The 16,789-nt window shown below is 37.2% G+C and overlaps 1 protein-coding gene across 1 annotated transcript in view; it reads left to right on the top strand.

Annotated features, from left to right (window-relative positions):
* Positions 1 to 16,789, top strand: part of LOC112931364 (orphan sodium- and chloride-dependent neurotransmitter transporter NTT5-like) — an 81,266-nt gene that overhangs the window by 17,787 nt on the left and 46,690 nt on the right. The gene's annotated exons all lie outside the window — the stretch shown is intronic.

Genomic DNA, 16,789 nt, shown 5'->3' with positions numbered 1-16,789 from the left:
CAGATGCTCTGTTACTAGCTTTGCTTTATCCAGGGATTGGCCTTTAGCAAAGACAAACCTGGGAAATGATGGCTTCAGCAAAGATGGAAAAAATATTAATGCACTTGCTAATGGGACATGGTAATCCAATAATGAGTCTAAAAATTATTTTTAAAAAGAGGTTTCAAGACTGTGAATTGACACACAACCAGTTTAGGAAACTACCAAATCATAGTGCTGAGCCCACCAGGGCCCCATATCTGCATGGTAGGAGACATGGCAGGTTTTACTACAGGGCTAAATCAAATGAATTTGCCTAGTGGGTGATGACTGAGTGGGTCTCTCAGAACTTGCGGGAGGGTGACTCCACAACTGAGCTGAAATACTTCTCCAAAAAGAGATGGGGTCAGTCAGTTGACGACTGAAGATGGAAGCTGTGGCTGGAGGTGGTTTGGATTCCAGAAGATCCAGAGAAGGTGTTTCCCTGAAATGCTCAGAGATCTCAGTATCTGGGATTGCTTAACTACCATAGGGTGACGGCCTCAGCGTAACTTTCTGTGACAAAAGAAGAAAAAGCAGACATCCCAACACTGGCGGGTGAGACTCTGGGGCGTGGGCCTGGTGAGGGGGAAGAGGTGAGGTCCTAAACGTCTTTGGACCTCTGAAGTTTCTCGCTGCGCAAGCTCCGAAGATTGGAGGACTGGACTGGACGTGAACCTCCGGGTCATCACCCATTGGCTCCTGTACCTTGTAGCCCCGCCCCCGCTCTCCTTCGCCCCACCCCCCATCCAAACGATCTGTCTACCGGAAACCTGGTGCTATTGAGTCGGGTAAGGTTAAAAATCCGAGAGGAGACAGTCACCTCATTATCAGATAGTCTGAGTTTTAAACCTCCTTCCTTTGGGGTGTGCAAGTATTCATCCCCCTTTGTGCCCCTCATCCGGTCTCAGCTTCGGGAATGGAACCTGTGGGAGAGGGATTGAATAGAAGGGGCTTACCGGATAAACTGATGGGAGTGGAATGAAGCTCTTGGTGTGTCTCTTCCCCCCCCCCCCCCCCCCCCTAAATTTTTATCTTCTCTGGCCACTTGTTGAAATGTCCTTTGGCACCTAACCGCAAGACTGAATTGTGAATATCTCACATTGCCGTAGGGGCCACTGATTATAGACAGACTGATTCCTATGGTAGGTTCTTCTCTCCATAGTTTCCTTACTAGAACTCCTTACTGTCCAAAGTTGGATTTCATAGCTCCTTTGTGTGTGATGAGATTTTCTTTTGCACTGCTCTTGGGAATCTCTGGCCTTGTTGGATAAAATGGAGCCTGGTCCCTTGTAGGGTATCTTACACGACTTCATTTTCCTCACAAGAATGGTATGAGATACTGTCATCCTTAATTTTCATCAGGAGACCTGGAAGAAAGAGGGATTCCCACGGTGAGTCAGGAATAGCCTGATAAAGATTCTCGTTTTGTGGCTTCTAGTCCTTTTATTTCAGAAATGCCCAAACATACACAAAAGAATAACTTAGTGAATTCCTTTGTACTCATCACCCATCTTGTAACAACTCCTGACCAATCTGGTTTCTTTTTCCTTCCTCCCACTGCAGACTTCCCCATTATTTTGAAGCAAATCCCAAATTTATCCTTTCATCTTTAGATATGTCAGTACTTAGCTCTAAAAAATAAGAACCCTTAAAAAAAACCTGACAAAACTATTATCACACCTAAAATAAATAATTCTTTAATACCATAAAATATCCAGCCAGTAGTAAGATTTTCCAGATTGTCTCATTTTTTGTTTTTCTGGTAGTTTTATCTTTTTTTAAAAAAAAAAAAAATTGTGTTTTTTTTAACTCCTTTTTTTTTTAAAATAATAATCTCTACACCCAGGATGGGGCTCAGCTCATGACCCCAAGATCAAGAATCACATGCTTTACTAACAACCAGCCAGGTGCCCATTAACAGCTTTGTTGAGATATAATTCATATACTGTACAATTCACCCATTTAAAGTGTACAATTCAGTGGCTTGTAAAATATCCCAGGGTTTTGTATCCATCACCACAGTCAATGTCAGTACATTTTCATTACCCTGAAAATAAACCCCACTCCATTTGCTGTCACCCCAACTACTCTGGCCTCCAATCTCAGCCTTAGACAGCCACTAATCTACTTTTGGTTTAATAGATTTTTTTATTCTGGACACTTCATATAAATGAGATCATACAATATGTGTAGTCCTTTGTGATTGGCTTCTTACACAGCATAGTATTTTCAAGCTTCACCCATGTATAGCATATATCAGAATTTTATTTCCTTTTATTGCTGAATATTCCATTATAGAGATATACTACATTTTATTTATCCAGTTATCAGTTGATGGATATTTGGGGCTGTTTCCACTTTGGGGCTATTATGAATAATGCTGTTAAGAACATTCATGTAAAAGTTCTTTGGATGAACATATGTTTTTATTTCTTGAACATATATATATTTAGGAGTGGAATTGCCTGATCATATGCCAACTCTATGTTTAACTTTTTTTAAAAAAATTATTTATGTATTTATTTATTCATTTATTTATTTATTCATGAGAGAGAGAAAGAGAGAGAGAGAGAGACAGGCAGAGGGAGAAGCAGGCTTCATGCAGGGAGCCTGATGTGGGACTCCAGGATCATGCCCTGGGCCAAAGGCAGGCGCTAAACCGCTGAGCCACCCAGGGATCCCCTATGTTTAACTATTTGAGAGACTGTCTCATAATTTTTTTTAGATTGTTTGAATCGTCATCCAAATAAAATTCATATGATGCAGTTTGTTACTGTATCCATTGGGGAATCTTTTAATCTATAGCTCTCCTCTTTTTTTCCCCTTGCAATGCATTTACTAATGAAACTGGGTTATTTGTCCTGTAGTTTCTAACCATCTGGAATTTGCTGATTGCCTCCCTGTGGTATCATTTAATACACTCCCTACTCCCTGGATTTCATATAAATTGGTAGTTAGGTCAAGAGGTTGATTAGTTTTAGGGTCAATATTCTCGCAAGAATACTTCATAAATGGTTTTATATGGTTCTATCAGGAGGCAAAAAATGTCTGGATGTTCTTTCTTTTTGTGATGTGAACAGCTATGGATGGTCATTGTCTAGATACACGTATTTATTAAAGATTATAAAATGGTAGTATTGTAACCATCATTCCTTCTTTTTTATTAGCTTAATTTTCTAGTAATATTAATTATTAGATTAATTAATTACTAATATTTCTAATAATATTAAGTAATATTTTTAGTAAGAGAAACTTGCTAAACATTTGTTACCCAAGTGTACAGTTTTTATGAAAAAGGCAGAATACACTTTCTTTCCCCTTATTAACCAGCTTAAAAAATGAACTTATTGCTTAATATTCCCCCAAATAATAATCATTGGGTTTTTTCTTTTTAGGATCTCTCTGGACTCACAGATTTAAATATTTGATATATTTTCATCCATTGCAGCTATTCTCTTTTTTTGTAATATTTTTAATTTATTTATTCATGAGAGACACACACAGAGAGAGAGAGAGAGAGAGAGAGAGAGAGAGACGGAGACATACCAGAGGGGGAAGCAGGCTCCATGCAGGGAGCCCAATGTGGGACTCGATCCCAGGACTCCAGGATCAGGCCCCGAGCCAAAGGCAGCCACTCAACCACTGAACCAACCAGGCATCCCAATTGCAGCTATTCTTATTGATGCTCAAACCATCATTTTTGGCATGTGGGAGCATCTTCAATTTAACTCCTGAGTCCTTTCCACAAGACCACAATAGTAGTTAATAATTTCTATCTTTTCTGCTTTGACTGTATGGTCCAGGATTAATTTGTACATTATATACCCCAGATCTGAAATCAGCTATTTTCCCAGGATATCTAGTTTCTTTTGTTGGAAAATGATATTTAGAGATCACAATTTTGTGCTAGGGGTGTTTATTGCTATGCATTGGTCATGTTTCTAGGCCTTTTCAGTAGATACAGCTAGGAAATAGTTTCCTGAGATAAAACGTGTTATAAATTCACACTCATTTTTTCAATTTAAGTTCAGGATTGTAGGGTTTTTACTTAGCTTCTCAGATCTTTCATTTACATATTTTCATGTGGTCTGATGCTCCTTATGTTCATTTCTCAACTAGAAGTTGGTGCCCATAAGCCCTCACCCTCATCATTTGCCAGAATGAGCTCATCATTGTCTCCATCAATTTTCCTATTCCCAAACCTACAAATCCATCTGTGTCTCCACCTAGGAAGTAAGACATGTGAACCCAGAGCCTAGGCAGGCAAATTGAGGCAAAAACTCAGTTTTAGGACTTTGTCTGGTAGAGTTTGTAGACATCTAATATGGAAATGCCCGTATGTCTTCTCACTGATTTAGGTGTCCATGGTAGCATGACCAGTCCCAGACTCACTCACTGGTGGGAGTATCATTGCAATCTCTGTCTGAAGGGGCTTCTTGGCCTGGTGGGAAGAACATAGCATTTGGAGACCAAGAAATATGTTTTTGTTTATTATATCAAATCCTTAGGTAGTTCTGTGACCCTTAGCAAATCAGTTCTTTCTTTAGCCTTAGCTAATTCTTATCTGTCAGATGGGGATGGAGAAATAATCCCGCAGATTTCTTGGGGGAAATTAAATTGTTATTCATAAGGGAATGATTCCAAGATTAAAGAGCTGGTATAGATGATAGAGTGCCAAGATTCTGTAATTTTTCCTCTAAATCTGTGCATTTACCCAGATTTTATACATAGATGTTAGGCACTCAAATATTCCCCACATAGAAGATATATTAAGTTACTAGAATATAAGCTTTATTAGAATGTAAGCTCCAAAAAGGCAGGAATTTTGTTTGTTTGCTACTGTATCCATATGGCTAGAACAGAGTCATATTTCCTTCCAGGTCCAAGTAGGTAATTAAATATTTGTTCAATGGATAGATTAATCCAAGAAGTTTATAATTTATTTATTTTTATTTTTTTAAGAAGTTGATTTTTTTCAAATAGGTAAAACAGTTTTAGGTCTGGGTGTGAGAATTCTCCACTTTATACATTATTTCTCCCTTAACTAGAAAAAAACCAATGCAGGTGAGTTACGCATCCAATTCTTGGTTTGGACTCAGGTCCTAATCTGAGTGTTGTGAGATCAATCCTCCCCATCCGGCTCCACGCTCAGTGCAGAGTCTGCTTGAGATTCCCTCTCCTTATTTCTTTGCCCCTCCCACTGACACACTCTGTCTCTAAAATCAATCAATCAATCTTTAAAACACACACACACAACCTTTGAGTAGTCTGAGGTGGTAGAGCACAAATATGAACAGATTTTGTTTTCCCCCAGCACTGTGCCTACCTTTATATTGTTGATTTTATCTTGCTGTGTTCCAGATCCCTTAACTTCTGATCATTTTCGTTCATTAAAAATCCAGTCTAGCATCTACTTTAAAAATCCAATCTCATCTGACTCAAAGCTTCTTCACTCCTGTCCATGGACAGGCTTGTGACTCAAGGGACCTGAACTGGAACAGAGGTGGTCTCTTCTTTTATTCTTCCTTCTCTTTTGACTCATCTCCTCCCCCTGTTCCAAGTCTGTGTTTCTCACCACAAGTCCTCCAATGTTTTCAAACTTAAGAAATACCCCCTCCTTTCCTCAAACCTAAATCTTTATGGAGGAAAATAAGAGACAATCATCTCCAGCTTTATTGGAGACGTGACTACAATCATCCCTTGTTGGGGAACACAGACTTGCATTTATGCTCTAGTGTGTGGGAGGAACATGAATTGTGACTTTCTTGTGGAGTCTTCCATGAGAATTCTCTTTGGACAGACTAATTCCCTGACACGGGAGATTTGACTCTAATCTAGCCTCCTCCACCTCTCATATTCTATTCCAGAAGTTAGCCTTCTTGGATAGTGTACCTGCTAATGACTTTAAGCGGAATTATTTTCCATGGTGCCTACTTGACCCATAGGGAATACAGGCATTCTTGTCACCATGGCCCTGGTCAAGAAACAGAACACCATCAGTACCCAATAAGGTCCCATGTGCCCACATCCTAACACCACTACTTCCCTCCTCTCTAGAGGAAATCAGTGTTCTGACTTGTAGGGTAATTATTTCCTTGTTTCTTTATTGTTTTACAGCCTATGTATGTAACCCTATATAGTTTTGCCTTACTTGTTTTGGAGATTCTCTCTTCTATCTGTTTAAAGCTACAGTAACTAATACTGTGAGGTAAATATGTAAGGATATTACAAAATGACCAATGAAATAGAACAAAGAACCCAGAAACAGACCTATGTATATATAGAGCTTTAATAAATGGCAGAGCTGGCACTGCAGATAAGTAGGGAAAGAAAATTCTGTTAATAAATGGTGCTGATACAATTGGATATCCATGTTTTAAAAAATATATTTCAATTCATCCTCACATCTTTAAAAAAATCAACCTAAGATAAAGACTTAAATATTACAAAGCAAAAATTTGAAAATTTCAGACATTATATAGAATAGATATATATATAAACTGTACATATATATACTGTGTGTGTATATGTATAGATATATACACATACAGTTATATATACACATATATGTGTGTATACATAGACATACAGTTAAGTATAAAGGAATTATCCCAAGATTAAATAGCTGATATCTATAAATATTTATATATATGACATATATCTATAGAGAGATTTATCTTTGTTTTAGTTACTTTAGTTACTTTAGCTTTGTTTTAAATCTTGATATCTTCCAAAGAAGATTATAAATCTTTATGGGACGCCTGGGTGGCTCAGCAGTTGAGCATCTGCCTTTGGCCCAGGGTGTGGTCCTGGAGTCCTGGGATTGAGTCCCGTATCAGGCTCCCTGCATGGAGCCTGCTTCTCTCTCTGCCTGTGTCTGCCTCTCTCTGTGTGTCTTTCATGAAATAAAATCTTAAAAAAAATTATAAATCTTTAAAAATATCTTCATTTTAAAATCTTTTTTAAATTGAAGTATAATTGACACAAAAGGGTTTCATTATTTTTAAATTTAAATTTATATACAATAAAATTCACTGAGTATATAGTTCTGACTTTCAACAAATACATATAGAGTCATGTAACTAACACCACAGTCAAGATACAAAACAGCTCCATCACTCACAAAACTCTTGTGCTGCCTGCCCCTTTGTAGTCAAATCCTATCTCCACCTTTAACCCCTGGCAACCAGTGATTGGTCTCCATCACTATACTTCTGCCTTTTCCAGAATGTCATTTAAATGGAATCATACTGTATTTAGCCTTTTGAGTCTGGCTTTTTTCACTTTACATAATATATAAGAAATTCATGGATGCTGAGTGTATCAATATTTCATTCATTTTTACTGCTTATTGCATTCTATGAATATACCACAGTTATCTATTATTCAATAGTTGAAGGACATGTGAATTTTTCCAGTTTGGGCAATCATGAGTAAAGTAGCTATAAATGTTGGCATACTGGTTTTTGTGAACAAAACTTAGGAAAATACCTAGGGGTGATATTGCTGGGTTATATGGAAAGTGTATAAGAAAAAGTTTAACTTTTTTTTTTGTATGTTTAACTTTTTAAAAGAACTATGACTCTCTATGGCTATACCATTTTGCATTCCATTTTTTGACATTTTTTTTATTGTGGTAAAATACACATGATGCAAAACTTAAACCATCTTAACTGGTTTTAAGTGTACAGCTTAGTGTATTAAATACATTCATAGCGTTGCACAACTGTCACTACCATCTTCCTCCACAACTCTTTCATCTTGTAAAACTGAAACTCAAAACATTAAACAGTAAATCCTTATTACCTACTCCCCACAACCCCTAGAAATTACCATTCTGCTACTCGTTGTCTCCACGATTTTGATTATTCTAAGTACCTTATATAAGTAGAATTATACAATCTTCGTCCTTTTGTGACTGGCATTATTTCACTTAGTATATTATCCTCAAGGTTCATCCACGTTGTAGCACATGTCAGAATTTCCTAACTTTGTAAGATTGAATAATATGTCATTTTATGGCCGTGCCACATTTTGCTTATCCATTTATCCCTCAATAGACACTTGGATTGCTTACATGTTCTAGGTATTTTGAATAATGCTGCTATGAACATGGTGTACAAGAATATCTTTGAGACTCTGCTTTCAGTTATCTTGAGTATATAATTAGAAGTGTAATTGTGCTAGATTATATGGTAATTTTATTTTTAATTTTCTGAGGAACTGCCTTACTGTTTTCTACACGGAAGCTGTACCGTTTTTTTATATTGCTACCAACAGTGCACAGGGTTTCCAGTTTCTCCACATCTCCACCAACACTTGTTATTTTTTTTCCGTTTTTGTTTTTTTTTTTTAATTGTAGCCATATTAACGGATATGAGATAGTATCTCATTGTAGTCCTTTGCCAATTTTTTAATCAGATTGTGGAGTTCTCTATATACTCTGGATATGAATCCCTCATAAGTTATATGATTTCACTAATATTTTCTTTCATTCTGTGGGGTGTGTTTTACTCTGTTGACATTATTTTTTGATATACAAATTTGAAACTTTTCATAATATCTAATTAGTCTATGTCTATATATAAATATATATATATATATATATATATTTGTTTAAAGATTTTATTTATTTATTTGAGAGAGAATGTGTGAGCAAAAGAGAGAGCGCAACAAGCCCGGGAGAGAGGCAGAGGGAGAAGCAGATTCCCCGCTGAGCAGGAAGCCCAACACTGAGCTCAATCCCAGAACCCTAGGATCATGACCTGAACCAAAGACAGGAGCTTAACCAACTGGGCCACCCAGGTGCCTCTAGTTTAGTTATTTTTTTGTTGTTGTTGCCTATGCCTTTGGTGTCATATCCAAAAAATCATTGCCAAATCCAGTATAATGAAGATTTAGCTCTATGTTTTTTCTAATAGTTTTATAGTTTTAGGTCTTACATTTAGGTCTTTGATCCATTTTGAGTTAATTTTTATATATGGTATTAGGTAGAGTCCAACTTCATTCTTTTGCATGTGGATAATGAGTTTTCCCAGTACCATTTGTTGAAAAGATTATTCTTTCCCTATCAAATGATCTTGGCATCATTGTCAAAAATCATTTGATTATGTATGCAAAGGTTTCTTTCTGGGCTCTCCATTCTATTTTATTGGTTTATATGTCTGTCTTAATGCTAGTCCCATGTTATTTTGACTGCTGTAGCTTTTGTGTGCTAAGTTTTGAGGTCAGAAAGTATGAATCCTCCATCTTTGTTCTCCCTTTTTAAGATTGTTTTGGCTATTCAAGGCACTGTGAGATTCCACAGAAATTTTCTATTTATATATTTTAAAAGCCACTGGGATTTTGATAGGGGTTATGTTAAATCTGTAGATTGCTTTGGATAGTACTAACATCTTAACAACATTGTCTTTCAGCTCATGAATATGAGATATGTTTCCCTTTATTTATGTCTTCTCTAATTTTTTAAAAAGATTTTATTTATTCATGAGAGACACAGAGAGGCAGAGACATAGGCAGAGGGAGGAGAAAGCTCCCTACAGGGATCCTGATGTGGGACTCAATCCCTGGACCCTGGGATCACGACCCAAGCCAAAGTCAGAGGCTCAACCACTGAACCATCCAGACGCCCCTTGTCTTCTCTAATTCTTCAGCAATATTTTGTAGTTTACATTGCACGAGCCTTTCAGTTCCTTTTGTTAATTCCTAAATATTTTATTCTTTTTGATGCTACCGTAAATGGAATTGTTTTCATAATTCCTTTTCAGATTGTTCATTGTCAGTGCATAGAAATGCAACTGGTTTTTGAGTGTTGACTTTGTATTCTGCTACTTTGCTAAATTCATTTATTAGTTTTAACAGTTTTTAAACATAGCATCATTTGAGTTTTGCACACATAAGACCATTTTATCTACGAACAGAGGTAGCTATTACTTCCTTTACACTTTGGATGGCTCTTTTTATTTTTTATTTTTTTGGTGATGACATTTACTGAAAAAATTAAAATGCCCTGTACTTCAAGAATTTTTGAGTTACCTGGAAATCAACTCATTTCAGTACTAGAAGAGACTTGATCATTTCTTTTTTTTTTTTTTTTAAGATTTTATTTATTTATTCATGATAGACATAGAGAGAGAGAGAGAGAGAGAGGCAGAGGGAGAAGCAGGCTCCACGCCGGAAGCCGGACGTGGGACTCGATTGCGTCCTGGGCCAAAGGCAGGCACCAAACTGCTGAGCCACCCAGGCATCCCAGACTTGATAATTTCTTTCTTTTTTTTTATTTTTTTTTAATTTATGATAGTCACACACACACAGAGAGAGAGAGAGAGAGAGAGAGGCAGAGACATAGGCAGAGGGAGAAGCAGGCTCCATGCACCGGGAGCCCGACGTGGGATTCGATCCCGGGTCTCCAGGATCGCGCCCTGGGCCAAAGGCAGGCGCTAAAACGCTGCGCCACCCAGGGATCCCCTTGATCATTTCTTAATATAAAAATTCACACAAGTTTCTCTTTTGAATGTCTTCTACTTTTATTTTATTTTATTTTATCTTATTTTTTAAAAATATTTTATTTATTCATGAGAGACACAGAGAAAGAGGCAGAGGGAGAAGCAGACTCCATGCACGGAGCCCGATGTGGGACTCAATCCCGGAACTCTGGGATCATGCCCTGAGCTAAAGGTGGATGCTCAACTGCTAAGCCACCCAGGCGTCCCAAATATCTTCTACATTTAAAGAGCCAATCATGGGGATCCCTGGGTGGCCCAGCGGTTTAGTGCCTGCCTTCGGCCCAGGGCGTGATTCTGGAGTCCTGGGATCGAGGCCCACATCAGGCTCCCAGCATGGAGCCTGCTTCTCCCTCTGCCTGTGTCTCCGCCTCTCTCTGTGTGTGTCTCGTGAATAAATAAATAAATAAATCTTAAAAAATAAAAAATAAAGAGGCAATCATATCAAGTCTGCCTTTGGCTCAGGTCATGATCCCAGGGTCCTGGGATCGAGCCCTGCATTGGGCTCCCTACCCCACAGGGAGCCTGCTTCTCCCTCTTCCTCTGCCTGCTACTCCCCTGCTTGTGCTCTCTCTCTCTGTCTCTGCCAAATTAATAAATAAAATTAAAAAAAAGAGTATGTTGTTTAACTTCCACAATTTTGAGTATTTTCTAGTTTTACTTTTGTTATTGATTTCTAACTTCACCCCTTTGTGATCAAAGAAGATATTTTATATGATAACTACCTCTTAAAATCTGTTGAAATTTAATTTGTGGCCTAATTTATGATCTACACTGGAAAATGTTTCATGTGCACTTGAGAAGAATATATGTGCTGTTGTCGTTAGATTGTATTCTGTTTATGTTTGTTAAATCTAGTGGTTTATTGTGTTAAGATCTCTGTTTCCAGATGGTAGTCCTGTCCATTATTGAGAGTAGGGTACATAAGTCCCCAGCTGTTATTGTAGAACTCTTTCTTCTTTTAGTTCTATTTATTTTTGCTTCATGTATTTTTTATGGTCTGTTTTTAGGTGTACAGATACTTATAATTGTTACATATTCTTGCTGTATTGGAGCTTTTGTTAATATATAATGTCTGTCTTTATTTCATAAACTTTTTCAGTTTAAAGTCTGTTTTGTCTGATATTAGTATAGCCACCCCTACTCTCTACTTTTATGGTAAATCTCTTTCCACCCTTTCAATCTATTTGTATCTTTGGATCTAAAGTGAGTCTCTTGTAGACAGAATATAATTTGATCATGTGTTTTTATCCATTCTGAAAATATCTGATTTTTATTAGATAATTTAATCTATTTACGTTTAAAGTAATTACTGATAAGAGATTTACTGCTATCATTTTGCTACTTGCTTTATTTTTTTAAGATTTTATTTATTTATTAGGGAGAAAGAGACAGAGATAGCTACAGAGAGCATGAATGGGGAGGAGAGGCAGAAACAGGCTCCCCACTGAGCAAGCAGCCTAAAATGGGGTTCAATCCCAAGACCCCAGGATCATGACCCAAGCCAAAGGCAGAGGCTTAACAGACTGTACCACCCAGGCACCCCTGCTATTTGTTTTCTATATGCCGTATATCTCCTCCATGCTTATTCCTTTATTACTATCTTCTTTGATGTTTGTTTTTTTTCTTTTTGTAGTAAATGTTAAAATTCCTTTCTCATTGCATTTTCTGTATATTTTATAGCTATTTTCTTTATGGTTACTATGGCGATTACATATAACATCCTAAAGTTAGAACACTCTAATTTGAATCCCCACCAACTTAACTTCAATAACATAGAAAAATTCTGCTCCTTTATAGCTCCATCACCACCCTTTTTGATTGATAGTCACAAAATTATGTCTTTATATATTGTATGCCCCAAAACAGAAACTATTAATTCATTTCAATCCATTAGTATCTTAAAATTTTTTTTAAATTTACTTTATGATAGTCACAGAGAGAGAGAGAGAATGGCAGAGACACAGGCAGAGGGAGAAGCAGGCTCCATGCACCGGGAGCCCAACGTGGGACTCGATCCCGGGTCTCCAGGATCGCGCCCTGGGCCAAAGGCAGGCGCCAAACCGCTGCGCCACCCAGGGATCCCTCAATCCATTAGTATCTTAACTTATGTAGAAAGCCAAATGTGGCGTTACAAACATAAGTTATAATACCAGTTTTAGACTAGTAATTTTTAAAAATGTATTGGTTTCAATACATCTCTTGAAATCATCTCTTTCAGGGCACCTGGGTGGCTCAGTCAGTTGAGCGTCTGACTCCTGATTTCAACTTTGGTTGTGATCTCAGGGTTGTGAGATTGAGCCCCGGGTTGGGCTCCGTGCTCAGCAGGGAGTCTGCTTGAAATTCTCTCTCCTCCCTCTGCCCTCCCCCTGCTCTCTCTTTCTCTCCCTCTCAAATAAATAAATAAATCTTTTAAAAAAAAGAATCTTTTCCAAGTAGAAAATAAAAAATTGAGTTACAAACTATTATTACAACAATACTAGATTTTATAATCAAACCATGATTTACCTTTTTTGAGATCTTTATTTCTTCATATGGCTCAAGTTAGCTTTTAGTGTCCTTTCATTTCACCTGCAAAACTCTCTTCAGCATTTCTTTTAGGCAGGTCTAGTAGTAATGAGCTCCCTTAGATTTTGTTTATCTGAGAATATTGGAATTTCTTTTTTTTCCTTTTCCAATATAAGCATTTAGTGATATAAATTTCCTTTTAAACATTGTTTTAAGTATAACACACAAAATTTTACATGTTGTATTTCCATTTTAGTTTAGTTTAGTGCAAAATATTTTCCAATTTCCAGTTTCCCTTAATTCTTCTTTGACCCATAGCTTATTATTATTTTTTTTAGTGGCAGAACCAGGACTAAAAAACTGGTCTTGTTTGTTTTTTTAAAAGATATTATTTTTTTATTTATGAGAGACAGAGAGAGAGAGAGAGGCAGAGGCATAGGCAGAGAGAGAAGCAGACTCCCTGCAGGGAACCTGATTCAGACCTTGATCCCAGGACCCTGGGATCACACCCTGAGCTGAAGGCAGACTCTCAACTGTTGAGCCACCTGGGTGTCTGGACCCATAAGTTATTTTTAATTGTGTTGTTTAATTTTCAAACATGTGGAAGTTTTAAGGCATTTTTGTTTTTTTACATTTCTAGTTTAATTCTGTTATGGTCAGAGAACATACTGTTATGATTTTATCTTTTAAAATTGTTATCGCTTGTTTTATGGGCCAGGATATGATCTTTCTTGGTGGATGCTGCATGTGTTTGAAAATAATGTGTATTCTGCTGTTGTTGGAATATCCTAAAGTTATAAATTAGATTGTATTATCAATAATGTTATTTAGGTCTTCTATGTTCTCATTGATTTTTTTTGTCTGCTTGTTCTATGAATTACTCAGGAAAAATGTGGAAGTTTCAAAATGTAATTGTGGGTTTTCTGTTTCTCCTATCCTTTCTATCATTTTTTGCTTCATGTATTTGGAGCTCTGTTTTAAGGTGTATATACATTCATAGTTGTGAATTGACTCTTTTGACATTATGTAATGCCTTTCCTTATCCTTGGGAATTTTTTTAAATTTCTGAAATCTGCTTTGTATATTATCAACCCAGCCACTCTAGATTTGTTTTGATATTTGCATAGGATATTATTTTCCATCCTTTATTTTTAAAACTGCTTTATTGAGATAATTTATACATCATAAAATTCACCCTTTTAAAGTGTACAGTTCTGGAGCACCTGGGTAGCTCAGTTAATTAAGCATCTGACTTTTTATTTTTTTAATTTTTAAAAAGATTTTATTTATTCATGAGAGACACAGAGAAAGAGGCAGAAAAATAGGCAGAGAGAGAAGCAGGCTCCATGCAAGGAGCCTGATGTGGGACTCAAGCCCGGATCACACCCTGGGCGGAAGGCAGGCTTCAACTGCGAGCCACCCAGGTGTCCCTATTTTTTTAATTTTAAGTAGGCTCTATGGCCAGTGTGGGGCTCAAACTCATCACCCTGAGATCAAGAGTTGCATGCTCTACCAACTGAGCCATCCAGGTGCTCCAAGCAACTGACTCTTGATTTCAGCTCAGGTCTTGATCTCAGGGTCATTAATTCAAGCCCTGAATTGGGCTCCATGCTGGGTGTGGAGCCTACTTTAAAAAATTGTTTTTAATTAAAAAAAATGAAGCATACAGTTCTGTAATTTTTAGTATATTCAAAAAATTGTGCATTTATCATCGCAATGTAACTTCAGAACATTTTCATCATTTCCTCAAAAACCTATCCTTTCACTTTTAACCTATTTATATCATTATATTTAAAGTGGATTTTTTTTGTCTGTTTGGTGGACAGCATATAGTTGGATCTTCTCCCCGTGCCCCCATACCTGGTAGTCATTATTTTTAAATTGATCTTAGACCATTTACATTTAACATGTTATATATATTAATATATTATTGTGGGACACCTGGATGGCTCAGCAGTTGAGCGTCTGCCTTCAGCTCAGGGCGTGATCCTGGAGTTTCGAGATCCAGGTCCCACATCAGCCTCCCTGCATGGAGCCTGCTTCTCCCTCTGCCTGTGTCTCTGCCTCTCTCTCTGTGTTTCTCACGAATAAAAAATATATATATTGCTATTCTCAGATCTAGGGTTACTATTTTATTTTTTTATTTATTATATATTTATTTGTTATTTATTGTTTTCTATTTGTCATCTCTGTGTTTTGTTCTTCTGTTTTGTCTTTCTTGCCTACTTTTGACTTACTTAAGTATTGTTTAGTATTCCATTTTTACTTATCTATTGGCTTTTTAGTTATATATCTTTGAATTTAGTTTTTAGTGGTTGTTCTAGAACTAATTAAATTATGCATATCTGGGATCCCTGGGTGGTGCAGCGGTTTAGCACCTGCCTTTGGCCCAGGGCGTGATCCTGGAGACCCGGGATCGAATCCCACGTTGGGCTCCTGGTGAATGGAGCCTGCTTCTCCCTCTGCCTGTGTCTCTGCCTCTCTCTCTCTCTGTGTGTGACTATCATAAATAAATAAATAAATAAATAAATAAATAAATAAATAAATAAAAATACCTTTAAAAAATTATGCATATCTAATTTCACAAGACTACTTGAGCTAATATTTTATCATGTCAAGTAAATATAGAAGCCTTATAACCTTATGGGACCCTTCTCCCATATATTATACTTGTCATAGGTATGATGTTTATATACATTGAAAGCCTCCTCAAACAATCATAATTTTTTTCTTTCAACTGCAAACATTTTTTTAAACATTTTGTTTTTTATTTTTAAAAAGATTTTATTTTATTTTGAGAGTGAGCATGCAAGCAGGGGGGGAGGGGCAGAGGAAGGGTGGGAGAGAGAGAGAATCCTAAGCAGGCTCCACACCCAGTGTGGGGCCCAATGTGGGGCTCTATCTCATGACCCTGAGATCATGACCTGAGCCAAAATCAAGAGTCTGATGCTTAACTGACTGAGTCACCCAGGTGCCCTTAAAGATTTTATTTTTAAGTAATCTCTATCCCCAAGATGGGGCTCAAACTCACAAACCCGAGATCAAGAGTCACATGCGCCACCAACTGAGCCAGCCAGGCATCCTCAACTACAAACATTTTGAAGAAAGTCTTTAAAAGGAGAAAAATAGTCAATTTTACTTATCCCAATATTTACTATCTCCCTTGTTCCTCTCTCATTCCTGAAGTTCCTTCCTCTCTTCTAATGCCATTTCCTAAAACCCAGAGAACTTTCTGTAGGCTTTCTGTTAGAGCAGGTCGCTAGTGAGGGATTCTCTTGTAGTTTTCCTTCATCTGAGAATATTTTTATCTCACTTCATTCCTTTTTTTTAAAAGATTTTATTCACTTATTCATGAAAGATAGAGAGGGAGAGAGAGGCAGAGACATAGACAGAGGAAGAAGCAGATTCCTCACAGGGAGCCCAATGTGGGGCTCGATCCCCAGACTAAGAGCACAACCTGAGCCAAAGGCAGACACTCAACCGCTGAGCCACCTAGGTGTCCCTCTCACTTCATTCCTGAAGGATGTATTTTTTCTATGGATATAGAATTATGTAATGTTACCTTTTTTTTCCTGTTAACACTTTAAAGATATTATTCCACTGATTTCTGGCTGCCATCTTTTCTAATGAGAAATCCATACCATTCTGATCTAGCCTTTTATGTAGTCTGTTGTCTTTCTTTGTGTACCTTACAGATTCCTCTCTTTTTTCCATTTAGCAGCATGGTTATGATATAGATGAACATGGTTTTATTTCCA

The sequence above is a fragment of the Vulpes vulpes genome, chromosome 1, assembly GCF_048418805.1.
Source record: "Vulpes vulpes isolate BD-2025 chromosome 1, VulVul3, whole genome shotgun sequence".
NCBI classification, from domain to species: domain Eukaryota; kingdom Metazoa; phylum Chordata; class Mammalia; order Carnivora; family Canidae; genus Vulpes; species Vulpes vulpes.
Note: the sequence above shows the minus strand (reverse complement) of the source record. Positions and strands in the feature narration are given on the sequence as shown.